The sequence below is a fragment of the Octopus bimaculoides genome, chromosome 1 (assembly GCF_001194135.2).
Source record: "Octopus bimaculoides isolate UCB-OBI-ISO-001 chromosome 1, ASM119413v2, whole genome shotgun sequence".
Lineage (NCBI taxonomy): Eukaryota > Metazoa > Mollusca > Cephalopoda > Octopoda > Octopodidae > Octopus > Octopus bimaculoides.
Window position 1 is genome coordinate 166,822,818 of NC_068981.1, and position 16,147 is coordinate 166,838,964.

The 16,147-nt window shown below is 36.5% G+C and overlaps 1 protein-coding gene across 3 annotated transcripts in view; it reads right to left on the minus strand.

Annotated features, from left to right (window-relative positions):
- Window positions 1–15,744, minus strand: part of LOC106869311 (protein transport protein Sec24C) — a 57,612-nt gene extending 41,868 nt beyond the window's left edge. The window contains exon 1 of one of the 3 annotated variants that reach the window (XM_014914997.2): window positions 15,491–15,744. The gene's annotated coding sequence lies outside the window, so the exon portion shown is untranslated. Of the gene's footprint in view, window positions 1–1,251; window positions 1,456–15,490 lie in introns of those variants that run through there. The other 2 variants (XM_014914999.2, XM_014914998.2) reach the window with 2 other exon arrangements.
- Window positions 15,745–16,147: the final 403 nt, after the last annotated feature.

Below are 16,147 nucleotides of genomic sequence, written 5' to 3' on the forward strand. Positions count from 1 at the left end.
GCACTTTGCTCAAAATTTGGATCTTGTGCTTGAAATATAAAACTCATAAATCCAGAATCTCGTAAAGTGAGGTATTACTGTATGTATGTGTATATATATGTACATATCATCATCATCATCATCGTTTAACATCTGCTTTCCATGCTAGCATGGGTTGAACAATTTGACTGAGGACTGACAAACCAGATGGCTGCACCAGGCTCCAATCTGATCTAGCAGAGTTTCTACAGCTGATGCCCTTCCTAACGCCAACCACTCTGAGAGTGTAGTGGGTGCTTTTTATGTGCCACCGGCACGGAAGCCAGACAGCTGCACTGGCAATGATCACGCTTGTATGGTGTTGTTAGCACTCCACTAACACAGGTGCCAGTCATCGAATTTGGTTTGATTTCAATTTCACTTGCCTCAACAGGTCTTTGCATATATATATATATATATATATATATATATATATATAGTGTAGTTAAGAAGTTTGCCTGGCAATCATGTGGTTTTGGGTTCAGTCACACTGCATGGCCTGTTGGTCAAGTGTTTTCAGTATAGTTCTGGGCAAACCATTTTACAGAGTATATAGGTGAGTGCATTTTATTGGAGCACAAGCACCAGTGAGTTTGTCATGCCTTTGAGAAAACTAAAAGTTACTTTTGGCTCACCACTAGCTCTGCTTGTTTGCTAACCATTTCACAGAGTGTACTGCATGGAATTTATTATGATACCAGTTGTAGCAAGGTGGTCATGAATGATACATGTCAATATTAGTAAGGAGTACAAACAGAGTATATGAGATACATGCATGAAGTCCTTTAAGCATATATTATTCATGATGATGGGTGGAGTGTTGGAGGGAGGGTCAGATAGATCTTGATTGGTGAGCTAAAGAAATTCACTGTTATTCTTAGTCACATAGGCAATATTGTGAATGTGAGAAAAAGAGAGACTCATTAGGAGATGAGCAATAGGGGCATGGCCACTAGAAGTATGAATGTTAAAGGTAAAGGCAATAGAAATATATGTGACTGGCATGGAGAACAGACAGGTGAGTGATAAGAGGTAGGTGTGATAAAAGAAGTGAGTGATAATTATGGTAGAGGGATGAAAATTTATACACATGCATATGTGCACTCATACATGTTCATGTATTTTGTTCAACTTCCATGTACACAGGTTACATACCTAAAGGTATGTAACCTGTATATACTGTGGATATGAAGTCTACCTCTTCCACAGGTTCCACACACTTTGAGCACATACCATTTCTTCATAGAACTGTCCTTCTCCATATGTGTTATATGCCTATACCAATGCAGTATTCTCTCTTGCACACTATATTTGATGATTTTTTTTTATGCCCCATTTTTCTCTCTGCTGGTTTCAATTCTGTAGCTCATGCATACGCATTTCTTTCTAGTCTTTGCAGATCCTTTGATTAGGTAAAACAGTCTAGACAAAATGCTGTTCAGCTCTGTGCCTGAAAGAAATAATGATGCAACTGCAAGAAAAGTACTTCAGAATAAACCACTGTTCCTGCATCATGTGTGCGTGTGTGGTGGGGGTGTATGTATATGCATGAGAAGAAATAGATATATGTATACATGTTTGTATATAAAAATTTGGAAATGGCAAGGGACTGGAAGTTGTGGCAATTTGCTGTACTTTAGAAGACACACCAAGCTAAGTAAAATCACTGTCATCCATACATACAGGCCTGTCCTTTACAGGTGCTGGTGCCACATAAAATGCACTTGTGCCATTGTTGTGTAAACACATCCATGCTGGTGGCACGTAAAAAACACCCAACACACTCTGTAAAGTGGTTGGTGTTAGGAAGAGCATCCAGCCATAGAAATCATGCTACAACAGACAATTGGAGTCTGGACAGCTCCATGTCAAATTGTCCAACCCATGCCAGCATGCAAAATGGACATTAAATGATGATGATGTACATATATACATGCACATAACTAGTAAAACAATAGTAGAAGTACTTAGGAGTAAGCAACTATAACTAGTATTTGTTGACCTGGATGATCTGGTAACTGCTGAGGAAGGTAGCAGTTGAAGTATAGTCAATAAATTGATAGTAAATTGTATAGCAATGAATGTAGTGGACAGGGGCTCAGCAAAGCTTGAACATTCTTTCACATGCTCAGAAGGATTCCTAAAAATAATTGATAGCTTCTGTTAACTAGCTGGCATTAGTAGTAGTGGAAGTAGATATTCCAAAAGTAAAGAAACCAGAAAAAGAATGGGTTGGAGAAAGTTCAGGGAACTATTACCTCTCTAGCTAACAAAAGGTTCCGCTCTCTGGATGAAAGGCTGATTGTAAGATACTTGTGTATGGACTGCAGCAATGTTTATGGTAGTGAGACATGGGCCTTGGATGCAGAGGGCTTGCAAAGATTAGAAAGAAATGAAATAAATATGTTCCACTGAATATGCAGTGTCAATGTGCACAAGCAATGGAGCACAAATGAGCTCAGAGTAAAACTGCATATAAAAGGAATCCAATGCAGGGTATAAGAGAGAAGACAGTGCTGCTAAGGATGTATGATGCAATGGAAGATGAAAGCTATATAAAGAAGTGCAGAGCACTTCAAATAGGCGGAGTCCGTGGAAGAAGGAGACCGAGAAGACGTGGAGTGAAGTGTTAGAAACCGATCTCAGGATGTTAAGCCTCTCAAAGGAGATGACAAGGGACTGAAATGATTGGTGACACACAGCACTCAACACACTCCCACTTGTAAAAGCATGGTGAAACCAGTGTTAAAGTAGAGGCAGTGATGAAAATGGAAGACATATGTATATGTGTGAGTGTGCCTGTGCATATATGTGTGTGTGTGTGTGTGTGTGCGTGCGCATGTACACACAATTGGGTTTCTTACACAATATGTTCCTGTCATGTCTATATCTAGTGACCACCCAATCTTTGAAACTCTTTCATTTTTCTATTGCTCAACCATCACCACGCTCTCCCAAACACCCTTCTACTCATCATACATCTCTCTAGTCAACCTCTTCTCTAATTAATATATATTATTTTCACACTGAATTATGAAGGCAGAACCTATTAATACTTAAAATTATCCCGGGTACTTGAAACTATCTATCTCTCTTGCTCTACTCTACAATTCCATTTAAATTCTGATTCCCATTCCATGTGAGTATACTCTGGCACTTTGCTACCATCTCGCTTTCTCTCCTGCTGTCTCTTGCACTCTCTCTCTCTCTGTCTCTTGTTCTTCCCTCTAGCTGGGTAACCATGTATCTCTTCTGTCCTTATTCTTGATCACACTCTCTCTCTCTCTCTCTCTCTGACTGTGTAACCATGTACCTTCTCTACAGCAAGACACCTGTTTCTGTCTCCCTGAAACACTCTAACCTTTCATCATCTGGCACAAGGTCACCTCTAATGCCCCCTACTCTCTCAAAGGATCTTTGTCTTGCAAGTTACTTGATGACCCTACCAGTGCTGGTGCCACATAAAAAACATCCAGTCCACACTGTAAAGCGGTTGATGTTTGGGAGGGCATCCTGCTGTAAAAGCCATGCAAAAACTGACCTTGCCTGTGCTGGTGCCATGTAAAAAGCACTCAGTCCACTCTGCAGGGTGGTTGGTATCAAGAAGGGCATCCAACCATAAAAACCCATATCAAAACAGACACTGAAACCTGGTGCAGTGTTCTGCTTAGCCAGCTCCAGTCAAACTGTCCAACCCACGCCAACATGGAAAGCAAACGCTAGCTGATGATGATGAGTATATATTATATAAATATACAGTATACAGACATATATACATATATCATTTAAGATCTGTTCCATGTTGCTAAGGAATGGATGGTTTGACAGGATCTGACTAGTGCCTGAGGGCTTTGCTGGTCTCCAGTGTCTACTTTGACAAGATTTCTACATACAGATACCACACCAGCACTAGTGGGGTCATCAAGTAATTCGGAAGAGAAGACCTTCAGAGAATGGAGGTACAATATTGATGGTGGATGGTGGATGGTGGTGAAGGTGGTGGGGATTTATGCCAAGTGTAAAGAAGCTAAATATTGAAAAAGGGACAGGAACAGGTGTTTTGTTGTAGAGAAACTACATGGGTACTCCAGCAGGAAAGGGAGAAAGAATGGTGAACATGAGTTATCAGGGATCAGCCTCGATATACAAGAAGGTGGATAGCAAGAAAATAGGGGCAGAGAGTTGAGGATAGCTGGGTAGATAGGTAAGGGAGATGAGGTGAAGAATGAGGAAGATAGAAGATACACAGGTCAAGTATACAAAAGGGTGGACATAGTGAGTTACAAAAAGGGCTGTTGATAGCATAGATGAGGTTTTCAAAGAAATGGGTTTTAGTGGACACAGTGTGATAAAGGATGATGTTGGGAGTGCAGAACATGTGGCAAGGAAAGTGATTCTAAGAAGACGGGTTACTGGTAGCACACAAAGAGGGGAAGGAATATGTGCAGTTCTGTTCTCATATAATTACAGCAGCTGAGTAATAGCACCATAGGCAGAGGGGTGTTACGAAGATGAGTAGCTGGGAAGATTTGACAGGTACAGATTAGGTGTGGGGAGGGGTGCATAGACATTGATGACATACTTTTACAACCTCATTTTTGCAAAGATGGACAGGTTTTCATGAGCATGGTGGATTACTAGTAATCTTGGTCCTTTGTTTTCTGATAAAACTCAATATCCAAAATGAATTTAAGTATCAATATGTATCTCTCTCTTTCTCTACACACATATATATGGCTTTTGTTGACTTGAAGAAAGCTTTTGACAGAGTCCCCTGATCTGTTATCTGGTGATCAATGTGGAAACAAGGGATAGACGAGTGGTTGGTGAGAGCTGTACAAGCCTTGTACAGAGACGCTACCAGTAAGGTGAGGGTGGGTAATAAGTACAGCGAAGAATTCAGGGTACAAGTAGGGGATTCACCAAGGATTGGTGCTCAGCTCCCTCTTGTCTATCATAGACCTCCAAGCAATAACAGTAGAATTCAAGACAGGCAGACCCGGAAAGCTCCTCTATGCTGATAACAGAGTGTAAGCATCTTGAGAGAAAAGTTAGGCATAAGAGGAATCAAATGTGGTGTGCAAGAGAGACAACTACACTGGTATGGTCATGTGATGCGCATAGACAAGAACAGCTATGTAAAGAAGTGCTGATCTCTAACTGTGGAGGGAACCTGTGGTAGAGGTAGACCCAGGAAGACATGAGATGAGGTAGTGAAGTATGATCTTTGAACCTCACAGAGGCAACGACTAGTGACTGAGACCTTTGGCGACGTGCTCTGCATAAGAGGACCCATCAAGCCAAGTGTCCCCATGCTGGTGGCACATAAAAAATCAACCTTTGATCATCGGGCCTTACGGAGGCAAAGTGGCTGAGTTCCTTTTGAGTGTTGGGCCTTATGGAGACAAAGTGGCTGGGTTCCTTTCGAGTGTTGGGCCTCACGGAGGTGAGGTGGCTGAGTTCCTTTCAAGCATTGGGCCTTATGGAGGCAAAGTGGCCAAGTTTTTTTTGAGTGTTGGGCCTTACAGAAGCAATGACCAAGATCTTTGGCATTATGCCAAGCCTGAGAAGAAAACCCATCAAGCCGAGCAAAACTGCAGTTGTGCCAGATACTGGTGTCGTGTTGGTGGCACATAAAAGCACTCATTACATTTTGGTGTGGTTGGCATTAGGAAGAACATCAAATCAGAGAAAACCATGCTAAATCAGACTGGAGCCTGGCGCAGCCTTCCACCATGCCAGCCCAGTCAAACCATCCAACCCATGCCAGCAGGCACAACAGACGTTAAAAGATGATGTGTGTATTTACATTAGAGATGTCTTCCTTCATCATCTTCCACAAGTATCATTCATATTTAGTGACAGGCACATCTTTATGCAGATGTATACAGATGTATATGTGCACACATACTCACACACACATTTCACTTTTCTTTTTCAGGTACTGTTTATAAACAGACCAGTGCAGCCCTATCAATATAAATATGCACTGAAACAAAAAAAGCTGTATGAGATTACCATGCACATATCTTGTCAACAAAATATGAGTGAAAGTCGTAGAAGTATCATTGGAAAGGCAAGATAATTAATTTAATTTAATATTATCTGTTTTAAAATCTCTTGTTCATATAATAATTATTGGCTGGTGTTCACAACCCTTTACTAGTTGGGCAGTGCACCATTAGAACTTCAATGCTAGCATTCTACTAAGAAATAGTTGTGTAAAATAGTGATAACATACTTAGCAAAATGTGGTGGTGGTTCAATCAACTGGAATCCCTCATATAAATTGCCCTGCAGCCTTTTTAAGCTAGGAGGTTTATGCATTTTTGCTCTATCTGATGGGTATGGTAAAACACATTTTGTTGCAGTCATGGTCAAAAGGCTCATGCCAAGCCCTCATTAAATTTTTTAAGTCTCATTTGGAGAAGAACGTGTGGGCTGAAGAAGGTGCTGATTTTCAGTAAATTTATTAAAGGGCTAGTAAGAGCTCAAGAGAATGGACCTACTCTCAGTAGACATGTACAGGCCAGAGTATCACAGCTTGGATAGAGCTTTTAGCCTTGGTAGTCAGGGTAATTCTGGATCCAGAGGGTTCTTTGATTGGCTCCCTTCTCTAGAGACTCACAAATATGTATGCTGTGTATACCATCATTTATATTTTTTAATTCAGGTACAAACTGTCACATATTATATAGTCTGGACTTTGTCTCTTAGCCTTGTAGCAATAACTGATAATTAATACAATCACTCTCTTTTCTGGCCTCCCTACCTCTATCTCTTTACCTTGTATTTATACACAACCCAGCATGGTATGGGATAGCATATCCACTCACTTGTCCTTTACCACCAGATGCGACAACTGCCTTGCAACTGCTCAATATGCAGCATAGAACTATTGAGACAGAATTACTCACACTTGCCCAAGATACCTTTTTTCAACCTCTTCCTTCCTACCTCTACCCACATAATGTAGACAATCTTTATACTAAGCTGCATAAGATCACTATTTCTATGCTTGTAACAGCTAAAATTTCTTCCATACATTGATGGAATGTAGAAACAAGATGAACATAGCAAGTCACATCACAAGCTACCTGTGTCAGCAGGAAGTGATTCTGAAAAATGAACTGGCACAGGGTAGAAGAGACTTAGTTCTTTTGCATGAGACAACCTCTCCAGAGATAAGAACATAATAAAATGCACCGAGTACACTGCAAGCTGCATCATGGGTTACTAGTTTAGAGCAGAGGGAACTCTTTCATCCTTCTACATGAGACAACCTTTCTAGTACCCACAGCACAATACAGTGCACCCAGTCCACACTCAGTGATTGATGAGACCCATCCCAACATAAGCCAGCATAGAAAAACAGAAATAGAAAATAATGATGATAATAAAACCACCTGTGAAAGATAACATATCACATGTTCATTGCAGATTCCAGTACACATCAGTTAAAAATGGTTATCAATAAATTGAGATTTCTACTTTGTTTCTTTACATTTCTGGAGGGTCAGCATTTTTATTACACTGTAGCAATTTTGAAAAAAAAAAAAAAGTAGCAGCTCTGCTATTTCTAATACCACAAGGGAATTGCATTTAAAACATTTTACATTTATTTTTAATTCATATACAGAGAGAGAGTTTTAGTTAGCCAAAGGATTGTTGGTGGTGCTACAGTATGTTAACAAAAGCACTTAACTGACGATAGAGGGGTTCCTTTAGCTTAAAGTAGATACCACAGCAAAATACAGTTCCATCATTGTACACAAAGGGAACAATGTATAATTTTCATAATCTTTCATCAAAATTTGGTGCTAATTTATGTTCCAAACACCAGCTTAATATTGATAAAGTTATTTTAATAAATTCTTCAAAATTTTTAAAATAAATTATAACAAAGAATGTATCTCAACAGGAATGTAGTAACAAAAAGGTTAAGCTTAGACTACTATAACTTATGAAACAGCAACAGGAATCAGCTGATGTATGTGTATCTTAACCCATTTACTGCAAAAAGCAGTTTTGTATACCAATCTTTGGTTGAGGAATGCCATGTTTGAAACTATTTTCTGTTGAGATATGTCAAGTTTACGGAGGCAACTTGACTTGCAGAAAATACCAGTTCTATTTTTGGTAGATATTTAACATGAAATTTAATTCTGCATTTAAAGGGTTAAATCACAATGTGTGAACAATTTTAATAAAAGCCTGTGGATTTAGAAGAAGAATTGCTTCTGACTGATGTTTGACCATAGTGAACTACTGCTATTAATTTATTAATGACAAAATTGTATCAGAGTATATTACAAATGATAAAAATACTTCTAAATATTAAGGATAGAGTAGCAATGAAAGGTCAAGTTCATGAATATGATTTCTATAAAGAGAGATAAAAATGCATACATAAAAGATCCATTAAATCAACTGTCTCAGAAAAAACAAAAAAATGTCTTAAGAATCTCAATGTAGTTACTATCAATTAAAAGTCCAGTTCTTTATACTGATGTTGAAAATACATCTCATAAACCATATGTTACATGTTGAACAATGTATTGACTTGCAATTGTCTTGCTTAAAGAAAGTTGGAAGTGCTTATATTTCAAAGAAAGAGAAATTCTAGTTGATTACATCAGAGTGTATTTTTTATATTTAATTTCGTCTTGCACGTGTGCGTGTGTGTGTAAAAAAACTAGAAATAGTTGGAGCAAATTCTAGTATCATGAAAAACATGTAAACTAAAATAGAATATATCTATTACAAAATGAATTTAACTTGTTGAATACGTAAGCAAATTTAAGAAATAGACTAAATGGCAAAGTGGAAATAGCTATGGGTTAAGAATCATATATATTCAAAGAGAGAGGGAAGTGGATGTTATGAAGGAAAGTGGCATAATCTGCACAGTCTGGGGGTAAAGAATTGGTAGTTATGATAACCAAAGCAAAACCACAAACATTCAAAATTTGGTAGAGGAAACAGTTAGGGATCAGATAACATGGAGAAAACTAATGAAATAAACTTCAAAATGTGACCTCTGCTAATGGAAGATATTTCATTATGTTGAAATTATTGTTAGTTTATCAGTAATGGTGTTCATTATCTGTTAATTTTCCCACAATGAAAGATCTCAGGTTCCCAACTGGAACTATCATACTAAATTGAGTCAACGAAGTAGTCTTTATATGGTTACTTGACCGGTTAGAATTAGCAACCAAATCTCCTTCAAAAGTTCACCATATCATCTTAAAACAAATGAACAAGTGTTCCTGAGTACAACATGTCAAATAAGAAAGACTAAATGGTTGCATGAGAAAAGTCAGTTGAATGAACAAATTGAATCAAGTGATAATCAATAAAATATCTAGTTAGCTACTAGACATAACTTTATCAAAGGTTTATTGAAATGCTTGGTTTTCTTTTCTTCACATTCCTAGTTGTTAAACAACTTCCCACTTCTATCACAAAAGAACAACAAATTCAGTTATTGTGAACATTTTTCAAAACATTTACTATTATGATACATGAACATTTTTCAAAACATTTACTATTATGATATATCATTAATTTTTTTTTTTTGTTATAAATTTAAATCATTATGCCCAATAATAACTAACTCTACAAAGTCATACATCATATGAATAAGAATTCATCTACCAAACAGGTGCTATTCTCTAAAATAGAATCAAGAGTGATAGTGGCTCTAGAAGGATGTTTAGGGATTATTGTAATGGATAAAGAGGGAGTTACTGGTCAACAAGTCTGATAGGTGTAGTTTGAGATAGTGATGATTACACAAAAATAATAAATAACAGTAAGGTATGTGGTTATTTGACTTGTTAGGAAGAACATCTAAATCTTCCTGGAATTTCATCCTAGTGTCTTAAAAATAAAAGGAGACAGAAGATAAGAAAATCCCACATATGCTTTAAAAAAGATGGTTATGGCTGAAACACCATTGGGTGTTGATCTGTTCAATCAATACTGAACAATGGTCAAATAATACCAGTTATTTAACACAGAGTAACAGATGAAGGTAGTAAGTTGTCCAGTTTTTAATTGAGTTTAGATAATACTGAAATACTAAAAGAAAAACATGATTTATTGTTTTTAACAAGAGCAATATCGCCTGTGATATTTTGAAAATCACAAATAACATATACGACCTTCAAACGTTGGGCCTCACAGAGGCGATGACAAGTGACTGAGATCTTTGGAGATATGCTATGCTTGAGAAGACCCAGCAAGCCAAGTGAGACAGTGACTGTGGCTTATGCCAGTGCAGCATATCTGGTCCTTTCAATCATTGGGCAATAAACTGTGCTTGCAAAGACCTGTCGAGTCAAGTCAAGTCATTGTTGTGGCCGATGGCAGTACAGCCTGATTGACACCTGTGCCAATGACACGTAAAAGCACCATTCAAGCGTGGTCAATGCCAGTGTCGCCTGACTGGTCCTGTGCCGGTGGCACATAAAAAACACCATTCGAGCGTGATCATTGCCAGTGCTGCCTGACTGGTTTCTGTGCCGGTGGGACATAAAAAGCACTATTCAAGTGTGGTCAATGCCAGTACTGCCTAACTGTCCCTCGTGCCAGTGACACATAAAAAGCACCCACTACACTCTTAGTGTGGTTGGCATTAGGAAGGGCATCCAGCAGTAGAAACTTTGCCAGATCAGATTGGATCCTGGTGCAGCCTTCTAGCTTGCCAGCCCTCAATCAAATCGTCCAACCCATGCCAACATGGAAAGCGGACGTTAAACGACAACGATGATGATGATGTTACAATGGTATTTGTTAGCAGGTGGTGAATTGGTAGAATCAATATAGAATATTGCAATATTTGTCCTGGGTCAATGTTCTGAGTCTGAATCCTACTGAGGTCACTTTTGCCTTTAATTCTCCCAGGGTTGATAAAAAAAAATTACCAATGTGCTAGAGTGCAGCCCTATCTCCCTACACGAGTCATATATTTAAATTTCTACAAGGTAAATGGCATAGAGCATGAAAGGATGTGTCTACTGAAAAATGAGAGCAGAAACACGGAACATGCAACTATTAAGTCATATTCAATCATGAGAATTAACCATGTTGTTGAGACATCAGACCTTTCTCTCAAGGGAATCTTTTATCTCATGATAAAACATTGAGTGTCTTACAGGATGTGTTATGAATAATACTAGCACTGCACAGTTAGTATTATACATAAAACTACCTCATAATTTAGCTTTCTCTCATCATTCACATTGTGTCCCCGAGATCTAACACTAACAACTTTTCTGTAATTCTTCACCTCTCCTTACCTGAATGTAATATTCTTGAATATTACATTCTTGCCCATATTTTCTACATAACCATCAACAGTTCAAGTGCATCAATCTCAGTTTTATAGGAGAGCCTGCGAAGGCTATGTGCATAGCCCATCCTTCCTTTAAACCAGTAATGGGCAAATTGTGACCTACCTAATCAAAAATTACCTGGAATTTTTTTTCTTAGTAGTGCAGCCCACCTGATCATGATGTGGCCCACTTCTCAAAAAAAGGTTGCCCGTGCCTGCTCTAAACCAAACCATTAAAAGCATGTATGGCAGTCCACCTAAATTATCACATTTGACAATGGATTGACTGAATTATCAAAGCATTGGACAAAATGCATTGCAATATTTGTTCCAGTCCTTTATGTTCTTCAATTCAACTTTGCTTTGTATCCTTCTGGAGTTACTAATAGGAAGTACCACTCAAACACTATTCCCAATTTTCAGAGTTTATATTAGAAATGATTATAATAATAATATTGTTTTTTAATATAAAGCACAAGGTTGGAAATTTTATTGGCTCTAGAAGGACAAAGTTGACCTCAGTGAGATTTGAACTCTGAACATAAAGTGCTATAACTAAATACTCTGTCAATCTGTTTCTAAACAGGCTACAAATTCAAGAGAAGAGGTTGCACAAGTGAATCAACCTCAGTACTTGACTGGTACTTTATTTCATCAAAGGAAGAAAGTTGAACTCAGGATTTAGACTCAGAATATAAAGGGCCAAAACTAAATATTGCATAGCATTTTATCTAATGTTCTAATGATTCTGCCAATCAACAACCCTAATAGCAGTAATAAGTGCACTCATTTTATACACAGTCTGTGTGCAGTCTGGAGATGGACTCTAGAAGTGCCAAATTTATCATGAAAATAAAAGAATGTTTCAAATAACTTTTTCTTTCTTTTGACTTTCATGTTAATTTTCTTGTAGTCAGTGAGTGATCTAGTGAGGAAGTTCCAACTTCATAAACGTGTTTGAGAAAGAATTTATCTCTACAGTGGCACACCAAAAGAATCATAGATGGACAAATCAACAGGATACTAAAAAATTAGCCATGGAATCTGGGTGGGGGTTCACATCCTTTTGTTTCTACTATGTCTGTGGTCAAAATAACTTTCAACAGTCGACTGTAGCAAGATAGAATGGTTTATTACTGTAAGCAAAAATAGACAGTTTGGTTGTATCACAGAGATGAGTTTTAGACATTTTGTAGACATGGGTCATGGTCCAAAACTCCAGGTTCACTAGAAAAGGAAGACGTCTAAGTCAGAACTAAATATGGAACGTCACCAACATGAGATTTTAATTAGTTACTTTTCAGTTTAAAGCATTGCTGAGGCCTGAAAGGCTTACTCTCTGTATTATTTCTGGTCCCAGTATTGGTGCCTTCTAAATTATTTTGAATTATGTATAATTTGAGAACATTTATAAATTAATCTAAACTGCTACTGTTTAGAAAACGTTTCTAAAATCATTTAAATTGTTTCCTATTTTATCAAGCCAATTTAATCTATCAATATCAACTATAATAATGAATTTGAAATTTTTAAAATATATAGAACCATAAATAACATTAATAAAATACAATAAAATAAAATCAACAATAACATGAGGGCGGTTTCTAATTGTTGTAATATGACACTGAATTTTGTTTTCACAGCGTCAACAAACTGACATACATTCAAGTTACAGAAGTTTCTAAACACTATATGGTATGCCACTATGTGAGGGTGTGAAGATCTGTTAAATGGTAGAATCAGGGGTTCATATTAATGCTCTAACACAGATAATGAAAATAAATAAAACCATTTTATCACGTTAAAAATGATTTCAAGTCAGATATTTTTTTATATATTTCTTGCTAACATAATGACAATGCCCGTTTATGTGCACAACAATAAAAGTGGCATTGCATAAAATAAATTAAGAGCCACAGCTGTAGAGACAGAATTAAATCATTGCTCACACTTGACTGTGGTTTGATTATTGGGGTATCAAAGGGAACTTAAAATCAGGACTCTAATATTAACTGATTGTTAATAAGATTGCACGTTTAAATCATGGTATTCCTGACACATTACATGGTACATTGACAGGAACTCTAATAATAATACAACTAGTTTGAACCCGATTTCTTCATTGCGTCTGATGCAAGCTATCACTTATTTAAATTAGTTGTAGTAACTTTAAGGTAATGAGGCAATTTCTGACTAAATGAGTCAAAGGAATTAAATTTTAAACAAAAATTAAAGTATACTTTACAATGAGATATTCTCATGATTCTTCTAATGTAGACCTGATATAATTCTTAAAAAGAAAACCTTGTTTTAATATGAAATGAAAATCTGGGGTAAAAAAAAGAAAGAAAGAAAGAAACTGTTGGTCTAGTAAGAACATTAAAAAGCTAAACTCAGTTCTTCGCAATATCTATTTCGGTACGGCGCTGTTCCGGAGGCAGTTTTTCGCCACTCATCTGGGGTCCATAAATAAGTACCAGTCATATAATAGAGATTCTACTCAAATCAATAGAAATTACTACAGTTGTTTAGATTAACAAAAATAAAAAAGAAAGAATCCTGACCAATTCTGGTACGTTATAATGACCAATAGCACATAAAAGGTATTTGTTGAAAGTTCCATCCCATATTTTTCCATTCAACCAAATTTTCTTAGATGTAGAAATATCTTTTTTCCCCCCAATTAAAAAAGCATATTCGGCAATTCATTACAAAAATACATATAACAAATTATTAAAAACAAAATCTTTCAGATAGTTTTCTTTTTAAGGACGATGTGTGACCCTTATTCATTCAATTGCTTCAACAGTTAACCTAATGATGTATTGATACATATGACGTTAATAGAATCAATTCACAGATGTAGCCCGAAATCGAGGTGTACATAATCATTAGAATACTGATCTATTTCCATATTGTCTACATGTAACTTAACATCAATATTCATTTAAAACATCGAGCTTTTGTGCTTTAAAACCGAATTACTTAAACGAAGAGGTGGCAAAAAACAGTTTATATTATAAATAATTTCTAAAATATGTCGGCCGGCTGAGTTATGGAAGTTTGGAAGAGCGATGTGGAGAAGCCAAGCTGTCAGTTTAAATGTTATCACAATGGGTTCTGTTAGTGTTTGTGACACACCTACACAGATGATTTTTAAAACGATCTTTCATTAATATATATCATCTGTCTATTAAGAAGTAAACATAGTTGTCGTGTAAGTTTCCAAACGTTGACAATATGTTGATCATATAGACAGAGAGAGAGAGAGGACCTCGCTTGAAAAAGTAAGAAGAAAATAATGACCAAGATCAGAACATTTAGTTCATTATAAATATGTCTTCTGCAATTAATGAAATAGTTCATCACAGTAAATAATATATTCTATATGTTAAATTTGTTAAAGTCTGGCTATCCACATACAATATGTGAGACTTCGGTGGAATACATTCTAACAGAATCAACACGTAGGCAGGTAAAACCACCTTAACAGGATTTTTATATTCCGTACGGAGAGATAAGCCAAAAATCAGAATTAAGGTTAATATATAGAGAAAGCTTAAACAATCTGAAGACATAATTTAGAAAACTAAGAAGATTTTTGTGAAGAAAATCTCTAGTTTTCTGAGTCAGTAGCTTTAAATATTGCCTAAATTATGTCGTCAGATTTGCTTCGGGATTATCTGTATGGAAGGATAAACCGCTGATACACACAATCTGAGAAGGTTAATAACTTAGAGGCAAAGATTTCAAATTGGTTGAAAGTTGTAAAGAGGAAACAACATAGATTGGCTTTTATAAGTTGTCAATTTGGACAAGTTGAGATTTAGAATTGTCATTGCATTTAAGAATAAACCAGCGAGGAAATGCTTGAGATACTATACACACACACACTATACATATATATATATATATATATATAGTTAATAAAAAAAAAAACAAAGTGTAGGAGTGTATCAATATGATTATGAAATAAGGTTTTAAATGAGGAGAAATTAATTCGCTACAAATAATGACAACCCCAAGACAATTTATCAGAGGGACAAAACGACGGAATCTGCATGAAGTTCTGGATCCATAAACTAACGGAATTATTTCCTCTATTTATAACAGAGAAACAACAACACTTACCTTAAAACGTCACCAAGATATCAATTAAAGAATACGGACTAAACACATGAGTATCAATGTAACAGATAAGTTGCAAAGCCCAAAAAAAAAGCAATGGGTCAAACAGACTTTCCAAGAGTAACTTAGTCCGTCTCTCTCTCTCCTTTTCTTCCTTCTCTCTTACTCACTCACTCACTCCCTATCTATCTTTACTCCCTCTCTTGATAACAGTATCACTGATACTTTCTCACAGCTTTCAGTCAACGCTGTGCCACGTACCGCTCACTTCCGGTACACATGCGTATTACTTGCCACGTAGACAGGAAGCATCTGGAATGTTGGGATGTGAAGTGTCGCGTGTACAATGAATGATGCGAGAGAAGAAGGCGTGAACAGTATTTCGTTCCTGGCTTAACTCGACCCTTTTATTCCGTTTTAAATTCAAATCGTAATTTTGCAAGATTTATTTTTATTAAAAAAAAAATTAATCGATAATAGTATTTTATTTATAAATAAAATTTTATTCCTGTTTAATTTCACAAATTTATTCCTATTGCCTTCCAATCAGCATGAACCATTGCCTTATCTTATTCGTCGTAGATAATGTTTATCAATAATTAATTAAACGTCAATAAATTCTATATCTTTTTGTCCTTCCATTATATATGGAATTTGTTT